The sequence below is a fragment of the Prionailurus viverrinus genome, chromosome A2, assembly GCF_022837055.1.
Source record: "Prionailurus viverrinus isolate Anna chromosome A2, UM_Priviv_1.0, whole genome shotgun sequence".
Classification (NCBI taxonomy): domain Eukaryota; kingdom Metazoa; phylum Chordata; class Mammalia; order Carnivora; family Felidae; genus Prionailurus; species Prionailurus viverrinus.
The window spans coordinates 59,746,879-59,758,472 of NC_062562.1; the positions used below are offsets into that span (position 1 = coordinate 59,746,879).

Here is an 11,594-nt window from a genome sequence, read left to right on the forward strand (position 1 = left end):
AGGCCCTTTTTTTAAGAGAGACACACACAGAGTAAGCAGGGGAGGGGGGAGAGAGAGAGAGAATCCAAACCAGGCTCCGTGCTGCCAGGACAGAGGGAGACATGGGGCTCGAACTCATGAAACCATGAGATCATGACCTGAGCCAGAACCGAGAGTCAGACGTTTAACCAACCGAATCACCCAGGCACCCCAAGGTACAGGCCATTCTTAACAGACTGCATCATTCTAAAATTTCTGGTTGGTATGGGCCTCCACAAAAATAACACATTTGGCAATACAGGAACAAAATGTGACCAGGTAATTCACACAAAGCTTTCTTTTATACAGTTGGCAAGGAAGAAGAATCTGAGAAATTGAAGCAAGTGCAATCTAGGGTGAGACTAATACTCCTACATGTAGTTAGCTATAAGGTTTCTGTTTTATTTTTATTAATAGTCAAATTGTTGGAGAAGAAGAAAAATTCAAACGTTCTTGTCCTCATTTTAAAGTACAATATTTTAGGGGCACGAGGGTGGCTCAGCCAGTTAAGCTTCCCACTTCAGCTCAGGTCATGGTCTCGTGGTTTGTGAGTTCAAGCCCCACATCTGGCTGTCTGTTGTTACTACAGAGCCTGCTTCAGATCCTCTGTCCCTCTCTCTCTCTTTCTGCCCCTTCCCGGTTTGTTCTTTTTTTTTTTTTTTTTTCCTTTCTCTCTTTCTCTCAAGAATAAATAAATAGTAATACATACATACATAAATTTAAAAAGTATATAATATTTTAAAGAAAATTCCTTTTGCAAATATGACCTTCTAACAGAGCTATCTCTATGCTTGGAAAAAAAAAAAAGCATTTAACTATCCCTTACTCCAAGAAATTCCTCAAGATCCATCTCATATACAGACCTATTCCATGACATTTAGTTCACATAACAATTCCACATGCTCCTAAACTTGGTGTCTGCCTTTCTTGTAACAGTAAATACATTATACCAATGGGAAAAAAAAGGAGGTAAAAAAGAATGTCTTAAATTCATCACTGTATGCTTAGAGCTGGCTTTTATATGTATAGGTAATACATCTTAATTTTTTGACATTCAATCTTCAGGGGGTACTAAGAAAATATCATTTTTCATGCACTTCAGATATATTATTTCTAGAATTCACAACTATCCTGCAGATATCACCCCCATTTTACAGATGAGGAAACTATAGATCAGAAAATGGAGTCCATAGTTCTCATCTAATAGGTTACAGGAACAGATTTTAAACAAAGATCTGAATTCCAGTTCTTTCCACATTACCTTGCTAACATATGCTTACCTTAGAATGACGTTTCCTGTAGGACAAGAATTTCATCATGGCTATTATTGCTTCATTATATAGAATGTTGCAATATAAAGAGAAAGCCAAATAATGAATCTGGATAATGTTAAAATAAGCCCCAAACAGGGGTGCCTGGTTGGCTCAGTTGGTTAAGTGTCTGACTTTGGCTCAGGTCATGGTCCCCTGGTTCTCGGGTTCATGCCCCGCAGAGATATGCACTGGTGGTGTGGAGCCTCCTTGGGATTCTCTCTCCCTCTCTGCTCTTTCCCCACATGTGTGCTATCTCAAGATAAATAAACTTAAAATAAGCCCCAAACATGTATAATCTTACACTTATTTGCAGATCTCGAGCAAGTTGCTTAACTTCTCTGTGCCAAAACTGCTTCAAACGGTAGTGATAATACCTTAGAAATTAGTTATGATGCTGACATACATTAAAATATATAAAGCTCTTAGCACAATATCTGGAACATAGTAAACACTCCAGAAATGTTAGCTATTGCTACTGAGATGAAAACTCACTAGATGGACATGTTTTAAACCAGGTGACTCCAGTCAGCAATAGCTGGACATCTAATCCGAAAACAGTCAATCCTACACTGGCTTGAAATCTATGATATGATCCGGTGAAAATATGATGCATGTCTACTAGTTTCTCTCCCTTGGGAATCTGAATTAAGAAACAAGGACTAAGCCCATTCATCGTAATTCAGAATTTATATGGTTTGGCTCCTACCTTCATCAATTTTTCTCTCATCAATGTAACCAACAATGCTAAGACTGTTGCTGAATCTAGTCTTTCAGTCTTCATTTTTATATCATTTGGCAGCATTCCATATGTTCAAGACCATTCTCCTCATTCTCTTTGGAAAGCACTGAAAAATTGCAGCTATTCAACACTTAATCCCAAGCCTCTAATCTCCACACCCCACTGTCCCTCTATGCAATTTCATCCACACTTTTGACTTCACTAATTATCTTCATGTTAGCTCAGACTTGTCTTACACATTCAACTGCCTTGTCCATCTCTCACTTCTCTGGATGGCTCAACGATAAATGATACCTCCGACACCATATGTCCCAAACCAAACTCATGATCTTCCCTCTCAAACATAGCCAAGATCCCTTCCAGTGCTCCTTACCTCCATAGTGGCCCCAACAAGTAACCAGATCACGAATTAGAAAATTAGAAGCATGCCCGGATACCTCTTTTTCCTTTATCCCCATCTTTTACTAAATCCTATTAATTTTATCTCTTAAATATTTCTCAATTCCTTCTCTCCATCTCCACTGCTACCTTTTAACAGGTATACCTACATCCATTCTAATATCTTGTGTACTTTCCATACTGTAACCAGTTATATTTTTTTATGATTCTAATCATGTCATGTTCCTGCTGAAGAGTCCACAATGGCTTCCTACTATTCTTAAGATATTTGGTGAAAATACATATCATAGTAGTCAAGACCTGCAAGATATGTTTCAGCTTCTTTCCCTCTCCTGTTGCCCTACATGCAGCCATATTTGTCTTTTTTTCAGCTCCTTAAACATAATAGATTATATTTCCTGCTACCTTAGGATCTTTGCACATGGTTTCGCTCTGCCTGGACTACTCCTCGTCCTTCTCTTCACTTAATTAATCCTTATTATATCTCATCTCATAATACTTCCTCACAGAAAGTTTCTTGAACAACTAGACTTTATCAGATCATTTAGTTATTTATTCAACAAATATTTAATAAAAACCTACTATACACCATGTATAGCTCTAAACATATGGGATTGAGAAACACAAAAAACCCTTCCCTTCATGAAGCCTACATTCTAGTGGAAGCAAACAGGCAATAACCAACAAAATAATGCATAGAATGTATAATATATGTAAAGCCAGTAAGTCTGGGGACTGGGGGTAAGGGGGAAGAAAGAAAAAAAAAAGGGTAAGAAAATCACAAGCAGAGAGTTTCCAGTGCCTGAGTTGGTATCTGACATAGAGTTGGCCCTCAATAAATATTTGTTGAGCAGATGAATGAATAAAGGAAGGAGCATGTTCAAGTTATGAGAAAGTGTACAGTGTAAAAGACTAGAGGAACTACTTGATGGATGAAACAAAGAGAAACCAGGCAGGTCTTGAGAGATAACAGTCTCTTGAACCATTCATTCTCAATGGCTTCATTCAGCTCCAGTTCCAGTCATTATATGGTCTTAGTATAACCATATTTAGTATCCATACCCTTCCTTCCCCAGTGCCAAGGGCTGGATAATTCAAGTGGATCACTCTTGAAACCAAAATACCTAATCAGGACACGGATACAAGATTGTGTATACCACTTCCATCACTCACCACCACACATATCCCTAAAGCCACTTCTTTACTACACACACACACACACACACACACACACAGATATCACTTGTGTTGAAGCTTCAGTTCTCCAGTCCACAGCCCCTTTCAGGTACAAACTCCCTCCCATATACACAAGACTGTGAAAGCCCTTGCTCTTTTCCCTGACCCTGTGAGACACTTAGGTCACTACTCTCCAAATCCAGTCAAACCCACAACTGGGGGCCCCTCAGGAAAAGGAACCTGGGTCTCTCCTTCCCAGCAGTCTCCTGCACCTTAAAGACTATCTTCTACCCACACGTAGATGGACATGAACTCCTTTGTGATTCTGAATGACCTTCAAGATCACTGATCCCATATATACTCAAACTCAGGCTCCAGCATCAGATGGCAAGGTTCTGAAGGACTGGGGCTCTGAGTGCCCCCTCAAGCCTCTTGTCTTTATCAGAACCCACAGAAGGATTTGTATACTTTCTGGGTGGCCTGGGCGGAAACTAAGGCACTGTACTTCCCCAAAACACAAATATTCAGTGTATACCCCCTTTCCATGGCACTGCCTGATATTACAGTAACACTCGCCTCACAGATAACTGCCTCCTCACAATTAGAGACTCTATCAAACCATGTCCCTTTAGGGAGCCCTCCCATGTTCCCACAAGTCTGTGTACCCTGCTCCATGACTAAGCCCACTCCTATGATCAGCCCCATCACAAGCGCCCCTCAGGATTGGAGTCCTGTATCTTCCCTGGAGTCCCAGCACTTTCTGGGCTCATGCTCACTCAGGAGTGGGCACACTCGCACATACATCCCTGCGCCTTCTCTGGGACTCCGAGGTCCCTTCCCACCATTCAGAGTTGTATGACTTCCCTTGACCCCTGACCCCGAGGTCCCAGCCCCACCACACAAACACACAGGGACGCCTCCTCAGGAGTAGGGCCATGCCCAAGTCCCCTCTCCCCTCAGACCCAGGACTGCCCAGCTGCTTCAGCGCTTCCCCCTGAACGACCGCCTCCACAGATCTGCCTCAGGTGCCCTCTGGCTCTGCTCCACCATGTTTTGTTGTCCCTCCACATCTAAGCCCACGCAAAAGTCACGGGGCAGTGGGGAGTGGGCAATAGGATCCTCGGGGTGACATACCTTCCTCAGGAAGACTGGGAACAATGTAGAGGGCCTGGCGGGGAGGTGGTAGGTGGGCTGGGAGGGAGCAGTCGCCTGAGGCCCCGCCCCCCCATGGCCCCAGTCCTCTTGGGCCCAGGTGCCCACAGGGCTAGGAGTCCCCAGCACTTCTCATTTTGCTCCTGAACATTCGAGTCCTGGCAACTGAGCATGCTCAGCCACCTCTGGGGACCCATTGTGCTGGGATGGCGCTCTGCTGCACTGAGGGGTTCTTCCTGCCCACCCCAGACATGTAAGGACTGGCTTTACTGTGGTTGAAGCTCAATTTGGGACTTGAGACAGATTTCCTGATTTCCCAACACATCTCCTCCTGGCCTGCCTGGTTCTGGTCGAGGTGCTGGGTAACCTATTTCTTCAACTGAAATGCACCGAGGAATCAATAGTTCTGTGCCCACCGATACCAAACTCGAAGAGGCCCAAAGAGTTCTGGCTCCTTGCCCCTCTACAACTGTACCAGCCCTAACCCTAGACTTTACTGCTGTATTTCTCAGTATACTTAGGATGTATTTTCCCATCTCCCCCTGGTGAATCGACACTATCTTCTAAGACCAAGCTAAACATTACACTTTTCTGAGCTGCTTTATCCTCCCACAGTCACCTGTGTGTCCCTGGCCTGATGCTGACAATGCTTTATGCATTATTTACTTCTCTCTTCCTCACTTAAGGGTGGGGTGAGCTCTCTGATGCCTGGGGTCTGACACTTCATCTAGGTATACTCCATACCACAGCATAGTGCTTGACACAAGGTAAGTGCTTCATAAAAGTAAATGTTTGTGGAAGGAAAAATGAATCCTAAGTTCACTCCTGCACATCCTACCAGTTTTGTTGAGCACTTAGTTTTTTAACAACTACCATTCTAGGCCCCTTCTCTTCAAAGGTCTCACAGAGAAAGGAAGAGATTATGGCTTTATATACCTCATAGAGACACCACCTCCAGCCTGGACTTCAACTTATTCTAGGATGTTAGCCCACCAGAGAGTGGACACTCCATACATTTCTTTACTGAACAAAAGGATGTAGTCACAGAAACAAAAAGAGAGAGATGGAGAGAAAATGGCTTTGGTAGAGGTTAACTAGTGCTTGAAGTGCTACCGAATCACAGAGAGAACTCTCAATTAGAGGTGGCAGGAGTAAAACAACGAAAATCCTAAAGAGGAGTGGATACCCTAGCTGAGTCTTGAAGAATGAATAGCTGTCAGCCAGGCAAAGGAAAGGAAGACTGTGCCAGGCAGAGGGAGCAGCATGAGCAAGGCAGAGTGTAGGGAACAGCAGTGATACTCAAAGAAGTCCAGGAGGCTAGAGCACAAAACTCCCAGGGCAAAACATTATCTCTAAAGAAACTCCTGTATAGCTAAGTAATGTCTTCAGTTGGGTTCCCCAAAAGCAAAATCTGAGGCCAGGACTTGGTTGCTGGTAATTTGTTTGGGAAGTAAGCTCCAGAAACAGATGGGAGGGAGACAGAATGAAAGAGGGGAAAGTGGAAAAGCCAAGCAAAGTGTGATATTGAGCTGATAGCTTTACTAGATAATTGGGCTTGAGCTTACTGGAGACCCTCTGAAAACCATGTAGAAGGTGCCTCAGCTTTGCACCACCAAATAGCAAGGAAACTGGGTCATTTACCTCTTAATTTTCATCCCCATTATGTGAGGGTTATCTCAATCCCCCAGCTGGAACTCATTAACATTTCCTGATTATGCTTGCCCAGGGCTAAGCATTCTACTAGGATTTGAAAGAAAGCCTTGAGGCAGAAAAGCAGATGGACCAGAAAGCATTTGAGCTAGTAACAGGCTTAGAGCTACACTGAAATCAGGAATAAGGTTTTGAAAGGGCGGGCCTAAGCCAGCTGACTCCATCTTGTTCTGTGTCCTTCACCTTGACCACGCCTCCTCCCCTTGAGTAACCTCCTGCTCGCCTGCCTAACAGGACTCCGACCCTTCCCCAGCCAATCGGCTGAGGCCACAGCCATTACCTCACCAACTGCCCCTAGGCCCCAATAAAACCTTTGTGCTTCTGAAACTCGCTCTCTCTCCCTGGTGTATCTCACCACTGCGTAGGTGCAGGTAGGGGATTGAGCTCGAGCTAGCTCGAATAAAGGCTCTTTTGCTTTTACATCGGACTTGGCTCCCTAGCGGTCTTTGGGGATCACGAATTCTGGGCATAACATTTGGGGGCTCGTCCAGGATCCCCAAGACCCCCGAGGGACTCCCGACCCGGAGAGCCTGACTGGCCACGGTTAGTGTCTGTTCGTTCCGTCTTTTCTGTGTGAGCTCATTTCTGAAATTCTGGTAGTGCCCGACGCGGTCTAAGTGGACGCACTGGAGGACCACGGGCCGGGAGTTTCAGAAGACGTTCCGATCCTCCCTTTTGGAGGGACGTGGAATCCCCTCATCGGTTTTGGAGGGACGTGGAACCCCCTCAAAGGTCTGAGATAGCTTTCAGTTTTGCTTCCATGGAGTTGGAAGACTTTTTAGGGGCCCTGTTTGTTTTTGTGTTTCTCTGTTTTGTTCTGTGGACTTACTGGATGGATGTTATGGGACAGACTCAGACTACTCCTCTAAGTATTATGATTAATCACTTTAAGGATGTGAGGGGAAGAGCTAACAACCTCAGCGTGGAAGTCCGAAAGGGTCGATGGCAGGTTTTTTGTTGTAGCGAGTGGCCAACTTTCAATGTCGGATGGCCACCAGAGGGGACCTTCGACCTCCCTACCATCCACCGAGTCAGGAGTATCATCTCTCAGCCTAAGATGGGCCATCTTGATCAGCTCCTTTACATTATCACTTGGCGGGACCTTGTAGAAGACCCAGCCTCTTGGCTTAAGCCTTTCCTAGCCCCACTCCCTCCAGAGCCAAAACCCATTCTTGCCTTGCAGGGGACAAAGAAGAAGAAAAGTCTTACCCAGCCTTCAGCACCCCTCTACCCTGTCCTACAAGGGGGGACTGAAGAAGAATTAATTTTTCCTCCCCCGTATAACCCCTCTAGGATGCCGGAAGAACACCATCCTCCCTGTCCGGGGGAGGCAGATGCTGTTCCGAGAGCGGGAGGCAGAAACGCTCCGGTGGGAAGCCGACCCTTTACCAGACAAAGGGCTCAGAGGGAGCAATCCGCCTCCGCCGCCGACTCCACTGTTCTGCCCCTGTGAGCCACTGGACCCCCAGACGCGGAGGGGAATCAGCCCCATCACTATTGGCCTTTTGCCATTAGTGACCTCTACAATTAGAAAGCTCAGAATCCTAAGTTTTCCGAGAAACCGGCAGGGCTTATTGATTTATTAGACTCTGTTCTTTTTACCCATCAGCCCACGTGGGACGATTGCCAGAAGCTTTTGCATGTCCTGTTCATGACTGAAGAAAGAGAAAGAATCCTCAATGGGGCCCGAAAACTAGTTCCAGGAGCAGACGGGAATCCCACCACCAACCAGGCTCAGATAGATGCCTCCTTCCCCTTAACTCGGCCCCAGTGGGATTTCAACATGGCACAAGGTAAGGAGAGGCTCCGGGTCTACCGCCAGACTCTAATGGGGGGTGTCTCCGAATGGCTGCTAGAAAGCCAACCAATTTGGCCAAGGTAGGAAATGTACAACAGGGAAAAGATGAATCTCCGGCTGCCTTTTTAGAACGGAGCATGAAGGCATTCCGTACCTATACCCCCAGGGATCCAGAGGCTCCGGAAAGGAAGGCAGCTGTTATCATGGCCTTTGTAAACCAATGGGCCATAGACATTAGGAGAAAATTACAGAAAATAGATAGACCAGGAGAAAAAAGTCTGCAACTTACTGGTGGTAGCCGAAAAGGTATATAATAACCGGGAGCCTCCTGAGGACAAGCAGGCTCGCGCCATGGCGGCTGTCAGCAGTAAGCAGACTCGAGACCTGGACAGAATACTACTAGCTACCACTGCTGACTTCCCCGAGGAACGAGACCGCCATCTCTGGCAGCTGGCAGACGACGCAAGAAAAGGTAAAGGAACCACAAAGGGGGGGAAGCAGAGGCTGCAGAAAGATCAGTGTGCATACTGCAAGGAGATAGGGCATTGGGCCCGGGATTGTCCAAAAAGGGCCAGCGGGAAGGGAAGCAAGACTGATCGAGTAAAAGTCCTAGAGCTAGATGAACTAAGTGATTAGGGGAGTCAGGGTTCGGACCCTCTCACCGAACCCAGGGTAACTCTTAAAGTGGAGGGGACCCCTGTGGACTTCCTTGTCGACATCGGAGCACAACATTCGGTCCTCCACACCCCACAAGGAAAACTAGCCAGCAAGAAGTCCTGGGTACAAGGGGCAACTGGTATGAGCCAGTATTCATGGACTACCCGAAGAACGGTAGATTTGGGGACGGGACGGGTATCCCACTCCTTTATGGTAATACCAGAATGCCCCTACCCGCTGTTAGGATGGGACTTACTGACCAAGATTGGAGCTCAGATAACTTTCACACAAGGGGGGCCTCAGGTCACCGATGGCAAGGGCCACCCCATCCAGGTCCTGACCATGAAACTGGATGAATACCACCTCCACCAGGAGGCGCTCCCAAGAGAGGATAATATAGACAGATGGCTACGAGAATTCCCCTCGGTTTGGGCAGAGACCGGGGGGGATAGGACTAGCCGCTCACAGGACCCCGGTCCTGGTAGAGCTCAAGCCAGGAGAGAGTCCGGTAAGGATCAAACAATACCCCATGTCTCAGGAGGCCCGGAAGGGGATCCAGCCACACATCCGGAGACTACAAAGCCTAGGGGTACTAGTTCCTTGCCAGTCTCCCTGGAACACCCCCCTACTGCCGGTCAAAAGGCCTCACACAAATGACTACCGACTGGTACAAGACCTCCGGGAAGTAAATAAGAGGGTCACGGACATACACGCAACTGTTCCCAGCCCATATACTCTCTTGAGCTCCTTGGCGCCCTCCAGGGTCTGGTATACTGTACTGGATTTAAAGGACGCCTTCTTCAGTCTGCTGCTGGCACCCCAGAGCCAACCCTTGTTTGCCTTCGAGTGGCATGATCCGGAGGAGGGCTACAGTGGGCAACTCACCTGGACATGGCTACCTCAGGGATTCAAAAATTCACCCACCATCTTCGACGAGGCACTACACGAGGACCTGGGTGAGTACAGAAGGGAGCACCCTGGCCTCACCCTCCTACAGTACGTAGATGACATCCTGATTGCTGCCGACATGGCCAAAGGCTGTGAGCGAGGGACCCAGGACCTGCTGGCTACCCTGGGGGCCCTAGGGTACCGGGCATCCACGAAGAAGGCTCAGATATGCAGGGAGAGGGTAAGTTACCTGGGATATATCCTGGAGGGCGGACAGCGGTGGTTATCAGATGCCAGAAAAGAAACTGTCCTAAAGATCCCTACTCCCACCTCCTGAAGAGAAGCAAGGGAATTCTTAGGATCAGCCGGCTACTGCTGCCTCTGGGTTCCAGGTTTTGCTGAGATTGCCAGGCCCCTATATGAAGCTACTAAAGAGGAGAAAACATTTAAATGGGCTGAAAAAGAAGAAACTGCCTTTAATCAGTTAAAAAAGGCCCTCCTAAGTGCCCCAGCCCTGGGCCTACCAGACATTACGAAGCCCTTCCACCTCTTTGTAGACGAACATAAGGGAATAGCAAAAGGGGTTCTAACTTAGGCCCCTGGAACCGCCCAGTGGCTTACCTGTCCAAGAAACTACACCCAGTGGCTGCCGGCTGGCCGCCATGCCTAAGAATTATTGCGGCGACAGCACTCCTAGTCAAGGACGCAGACAAACTGACCCTAGGACGGGAGATCTGGATCACGACCCCACACGCCATTGAAGGGGTCCTGAAACAGCCTCCTGATAGACGGATGAGCAACACACATATGACTCATTACCAGAGCCTCCTACTCAACCCTCCACGAGTGCGGTTCCACCCCAGTGCAGCCCTCAATCCTGCAACCCTGCTGCCCGACCCTGACCTAGGTGCTCCACTATGTGACTGCAGGAATCCTGGAACAAGTACATGGATTCCAGACGGACCTGACCAACTGGCCCCTCCCCGATGCCGAGGCTACTTGGTTCACTGATGACAGCAGCTTTGTGCGAGACGGACACAGGTATGCAGGTGCAGTGGTGGTCACCGAAACGGACACTGTATGGGTGGAGGCTCTACCCTCCGGAACGTCAGCCCAGCGAGCAGAGCTCATAGCCCTCACCAAGGCGCTGATGCTGGGAGCTAGAAAATGGCTTAACAACTACCAGACTTGGGAGACCCAGTTTTACCAGCCCAGCCCAAATACTCCCAGGAGGAGTTACAGTGGATCAAGAAACTCCCCATGGCCCAGGAGATAAAGGGATGGTGGTATACACCTAACAAGGAGCTTGTGCTGCCAGACCGGCTCGGAGTCTCAATATTAGAGCATGTGCATCGGTCTACTCACCTGGGGGCCTGAAAATTAAAAGACTTAATCCGACATGCCAGAATCAAGATTCACCAACAGGACACCAAAATAGAGCAAGTTGTATCTGCCTGCAAGACCTGCCAACTCACCAATGCGAGAGCCACATCAAATAAAAAAGGAACCAGGCTCAGAGGCACCAGACCGGGAGCACAATGGGAAGCCGACTTCACTGAAGTCAAACCAGGAAAGTATGGTTATAAATACCTTTTAGTATTTACAGACACCTTCTCTGGCTGGGTGGAGACATACCCAACCAAGCATGAAACGGCTCAGACAGTGGCTAAGAAGCTACTAGAAGACATCTTACCCAGGTATGGTTTTCCTGCCATGGTAGGATCAGACAATGGACCAGCTTTTA

General features: G+C 47.5%; 1 long non-coding RNA gene across 1 annotated transcript; it reads left to right on the forward strand.

Annotated features, from left to right (window-relative positions):
* Positions 1-550: 550 nt before the first annotated feature.
* LOC125159620 (uncharacterized) lies at positions 551-11,342 on the forward strand. The gene is made up of 6 exons (XR_007149850.1): positions 551-561; positions 4,908-4,915; positions 5,832-5,837; positions 8,907-8,911; positions 9,460-9,470; positions 10,780-11,342. It is a non-coding gene; the product is annotated as an uncharacterized LOC125159620 (long non-coding RNA).
* Positions 11,343-11,594: the final 252 nt, after the last annotated feature.